Genomic DNA, 6,000 nt, shown 5'->3' on the forward strand with positions numbered 1-6,000 from the left:
AGCCAGTGCATGTCCAGGCCCGTCTGAAGTTTGCCAGAGAGCACATGGATGATACAGCAGAGGATTGGGAGAATGTCATGTGGTCAGATGAAACCAAAGTAGAACTTTTTGGTATAAACTCAACTCGTCGTGTTTGGAGGAAGAAGAATACTGAGTCGCATCCCAAGAACACCATACCTACTGTGAAGCATGGGGGTGGAAACATCATGCTATGGGGCTGTTTTTCTGCCAAGGGGACAGGACGACTGATCCGTGTTAAGGACAGAATGAATGGAGCCATGTATCGTGAGATTTTGAGCCAAAACCTCCTTCCATCAGTGAGAACTTTGAAGATGAAACGAGGCTGGGTCTTCCAACATGACAATGATCCAAAACACACCGCCCGGGCAACAAAGGAGTGGCTCCGTAAGAAGCATTTGAAAGTCCTGGAGTGGCCTAGCCAGTCTCCAGACCTCAACCCCATAGAAAATCTGTGGCGGGAGTTGAAAGTCCGTGTTGCTCGGCGACAGCCCCAAAACATCACTGCTCTCGAGAAGATCTGCATGGAGGAATGGGCCAAAATACCAGCTACTGTGTGTGCAAACCTGGTAAAGACCTATAGTAAACGTTTGACCTCTGTTATTGCCAACAAAGGTTATGTTACAAAGTATTGAGTTGTATTTTTGTTATTGACCAAATACTTATTTTCCACCCTGATTTACGAATAAATTCTTTACAAATCCTACCATGTGGATTCATGGATTTTTTTTTCACATTCTGTCTCTCACAGTTGAAGTGTACCTCTGGTGCAAATTACTGACCTCTGTCATCATTTTAGGTGGGGGAACTTGCACAATCGGTGGCTGACTAAATACTTTTTTGCCCCACTGTATATTATCATTGTTGTTGTTGGGGTTTTTTTTTGTGGCCTTGGTTGGGTGTTCTTCTGTTGTGTAGTAACCATAACATCTTCTTTAGATTTTGCATGAGTTACTGATAAATCACATGGCAGAGGTCACACCCCTGTGGATTTTATGTTTCTGCAGTAAGGCACAGGGGGTGTTTCTCAGTGGTGATGACTTTGCCATCATCAAATAAGATTGAATCACTGCTATTAAAGTATGTAGACATTTTATTCATTAAAGCCACTAATCACTGAAGATAATTAAACAGATAATAATGGCACTTTGCAATCTGAAAAGTAAGGGCTTATCTTTTGAAGCAGGAAACATTTTAATGAAATTATGAAGTGGTGCTAGATCAAACTATGAGTTTAGTTTAAGAAATTGCTACTTTGTCCATTTTGATGTGGTTAATAGTATGTTCTTCCTGTGTCTGAGAAAGCTACTGTAAAGCTGCTGAGCTGTCCCACCATAACTGCAATCCCCAGATTACCCCTCATATAATGGCTAAAACCACAGGCCTTGATTGGATATCACTAGAATAAATGTTAGTTAACACCTTTTCTTTTTGTGTCACTTAAATTTGATATTATTCCCTTTGTTCCCATTTGCTGACTTATAAATGAATGCAATTGGTAAAGCTCAGATAAGAAGATTATAATCCTCATAATCTCTGTTCTATTAATTAATAAAATCATACCTTGTAAAAATAATTGCCTTAACAAAGTTTAGCAGGTCAAGCTAATTAAATACTAAGTTCTTTTAGTTTTAAACTAATTGTGTTGTGTCTGTAACTCATGAAATCACAGTATATTGATATCCAGTGAATTCAATATCATTCATTAAGCCACAAGTGTCTACAACCCTGTAGCTCTAAACAAACTATTCACCTATTCTCTTAGCATAACTGAACCCACTTGTAATCAGGGCATTAGCTTTGTTTGCACATTTATTGACTTGCATTTTTAAAAGTAGTTTGGATTCTGTAATGGTGAGCTCCATCAAAACTGTCCAAAACTACTACCCGCTTGTTAACTCACTGATATCTTGTTGTCCTCGGACGATGCTTGAGCGAGGTAATTCATTAGTACCATATGATAAAGTCATTAGCTAACTAAAGAAGAGCTTTGTGTAAATTATATAGCAGACAGAACATTTTTATATTAAATGCTGTGCCTGTTAAGCAAATTTTATATTAAAAAATAATAATTCTACTGATGAATCTGAAAAGCTGGACTACACTAACACGCTGCTCAGAGGAATCTTCAAAAAGCATCTCAATCGATTTACCAGAATGCAGTTGGCTGGGTTTCAGTTAAAGATATAATGACCTGTACTAAAATCATTACTGTGGGGGCCTCTAGTAAATTTTATGATTGACTTTAAAACCCTAATGCTTGTTTTTAAGGCGCTATAACTTCTTGCACCTTAACATCTCTGTGAAATGCTGGTAAATGATGGACCATCTAGCAGTCCTAGGACATTCTGAAACAGGGTCTGTGGTTATTCTACAAATACAAGTGAAGCTTACTTCGTACTGTATGCTCCAACCTGCTGGAGTAAAAATGTCCAGTGTTCCCGAAACTTTGAAACTAAAACTGCATCCACACAGGATCACCATTAGCATCACTGGAATATAAGAAAAGTGAAATACTCCCAGAGTGAAAATATCCCTGTTTAGCTCCACATTTTAGTCTTTTTTTTAAAAATTGTTTTGTTTGTTTGTTTATTATCATTTGGACTGTCTCTGGCTTGGAGCCGAGCACCTTGCATGGCATGTTGCTGTGCATGTAAGTATATAGTTAAAGGAGTATATAATAATATATTCAAATAATAATAATATAAGCAAATCTAAGGATTTTAATTCAAGTTTTTTGTACTTATCGACTGTGATGGTTTCGATCCACACATCGTTTAAATTTGACCTGCTGGTGTATTTCATGTGTTTATTTTATTAATATCTTTTACTGTATTTATATTCTCAAGTCATTACTCTAATGATTTATATCTATATAGTATTGTTGCAGCGGAATTTATGGTTGCTCATTTTTTGTGCAGCACAAGTACAACAATACTGCATAAATAAAGTTTTGTCACGGCCTGTGGCTCGGCATCCAGGGAGCCGTGGGAGGCTGCGGTGGCCACACCCTCGGGCTGGGCCGCCTCCAAACCACCTGCGTCTCATCTAAGGCAATCACCGGAGGACTACTTCAGCCAGCTCTGGCGGCTTCTCCTCGCCAGTCCGTAAGTCTCCTCCCAGTGTGACCAGCATTTGGCGTGGAAGCCTGTGGCCTGCCTGTCCTCCTGCCTGACTGCCTCCCTCCCTAGGATTCCCTTCAGGGGCACCTCTCCCCTCCAAGCTCCACGTTCCTGCTCTACCTGTACGCCTCGGCAACTTATGAAGTTCTGTGACAGTTTTGTTGCTTGGTATATTTATATGCAGCCACCAAGATTCTCCTTTCATATGCATGCAGATGCTGGCTTAAGTGTTTTATGAATGTTTTATAGTATCTTTAGATAGCAAAATTGCTACTTTTGGATTAATACATTTATGATTTACAGACTTAGGAGTTAGTTATACTCTACTATGCAGACTCATAACTCCTAGCATTACCCATTTATAGTGCCCTAAAAGTGTCATTTTAAGGTTCTGCAAAGCTATCAAACAGCAAAATATCCCTAAATAAAATACTATATGAGATTAATTTAAGAAATCTGACCTATCCACAGGTGGAAATCAATAAATTATTCAGCGATATAAAGATTACTAACACTTCCTAAAGTGTGGGTAAAATCCATTAGAGTACATAAAAAATATAACATAATAATAAGAGGATGATGATTGGGTGTAATTTTCCTTCTTTTTATGTATCCTTCCGTTGTTTCAGTGTGCCTATAAGACGTTCCGGTACATTAGCAGTAAAATTTAAAAATAAGAGAGCAGTGTGGCTAAATATGAAAATCTTAATGGTTCCATCAGTACAGTATAAACTGCATAAATATGCACTTTCAGTATGGGGACTTAAAACCCTTGTCTGGTTATCATTAAGAGATGAATATGGAGCAAGATCTATAAAGTAGCTCTGGATACATGCTATAGCCCCGGTGCCATCTTTAATTAAATGATATCTTTTCATGTCATTTCACAGAGGTATTCATCAGTAGACTCTAAGAAAACAAACATTGCTTCAATGAAAGTGTCTGTCTGCTGCATTTCAATGTGCGCAGACCAATATTGCCTTATCATTTCATTTTACCATGGCAACCCCTTTTCTCTGGGGTAGTTTGAGTACATTTGCATTAAAAAAAAGCCGTGTAAAACTGTTGGACCTTACATCCTCCCACTTAAGCCTTGAAAGTTTCCTCTGATTAACACTTTTTTGTTATGATCAAAGTGAAACTGGATTGACGTGAAGCTGAGTCTGGATAACAACACCCAAATCACTTCATTTGTTTGTTTTCCACGTTGTGCCTAAAGACAGCGATGTGATAGCAGCTCGCAGTTAACACACAGGGAGAGACTTGAACAGCAAAACAAAACCGAGTGTTTTTGCAAGATATTCACAAATAAGTCTTTTTGTTTTCATGTAGATGATACATTCATTCTAATGGCATGTTTAATCACAGTTCTTCTGTTACATAGATCAACAGTTTAAATAAATGCTGTTGCCAAAAATCATTAGCGAATACCGAAGCTTCATCCACAATACATAATTGCAGCTTGTATCAAATTATAGGGGATGCAAATGTTTACGCAGTGCCAAAAAAGTCCAAAATTTGGATGTGTTTTGTTAGGTTTTGTTTCTCTTTTTTTTTATTTTGTTTGCAGCACAGATAGGATGTTAAATTATAGAAGCAATAAGCTCTGTGCAACTGTGCTGCCTACTTTAGATGTACCTCTGACATATGAAAAATATCTACTACAACTGCTTTTTATTAAAAATTGATCTTTGTGTGCATGTAGCCAAAGATAGCTCAGTATATTACCCAAGGTGTTTTTCAGCTAAATGAAACAATGTTCTAGTAGAATAACCGTGTGCCTAAAGCATCTCTGCTTTTTCACTGCAGACCCCTGCTGACCTGCGGTGCTCTGCAGAGTCTATTATGACAAAGTGTGGTCTTACTGTCAGTCACTACGCTCAGACTCAAGTGTACGCTGGCAAATCTGTTCACCTCAGGGAAAGTTGCTTGAGGGAAAATTGCCTCAGGGGGGAAGTGCACACAGTTGTTAATGCTGTCTGTCTCCATTATGAGAGATTTAAAGCTGATGTACCTTGTTTACAACTCTGTCGAAAAAAAAAAAAATCCAGCTGCTGCACTGTCTGTCCTCTGAAAATATTTTCCAAAAGGGTCTAAACAACATTTGCGTTAATCAAAACTGCCAATGTGCTGGGATGATATTTGTGCGCGTTTCAGCAATGACATGCAAATGCTGAGCGGCTGCACTGAAATGGGGCTTTTGTGCCATTTCCCTTTGAGCAATTAAGTGTCAATTGTTTATTCCTCTCCTTTTGGGGAGAAGACATGAACAGATGTGCGGCGGAAGATGAATCGATTCAGACCGAAGGAATTTCTCAGCACGTTTCAGTTATATCATGCATACTGGGAGATAAATCATGGGTCATTGAAGCTATCACGGGACTCTTTTGACATTTCATTTTGCCATAGAAAAGGAGTAACAACACGGTTATTACCCCAACCTTTATTAACTATTCATAGAGTAAGAACACGTCTATCGAGCTGGATGAAAAAAGCAGGACTATCAGCTATAATGTGTGAGGGCGTGCTTCTCCTCCAAATGCAGTGATCGCATGCCCCTGCCAGCCTTCCTCACTCTCATATTGTCTTGGCTTTGAAGGCGAGCTGTCATGCATGTTTGATCACAGGCACACACACACACGCACACACAAAAGACACTCTGAAGTTGCACAGTCTTGGCAGCACTAGAGCAGTGAATTACATTTCTGCCTTATGAAAATGTTGATCCTATATCCCTTCTCCACTCACATGGAATAGTCGCTAATGACCAAACACACCTCCAGAAAGAGGCCGAGAATAGAAGGGCTCCTCCTCAACATCTGCTCCCTCCGTCTCCAAGAGTTCCCTGGAGATCTGAAGG

Source organism: Copadichromis virginalis, linkage group LG2, assembly GCF_057382275.1.
Source record: "Copadichromis virginalis isolate Kocher_CV1m ecotype Utaka linkage group LG2, C_Virginalis_male_GT1.1, whole genome shotgun sequence".
In the NCBI taxonomy this organism is placed as follows: Eukaryota; Metazoa; Chordata; class Actinopteri; order Cichliformes; family Cichlidae; genus Copadichromis; species Copadichromis virginalis.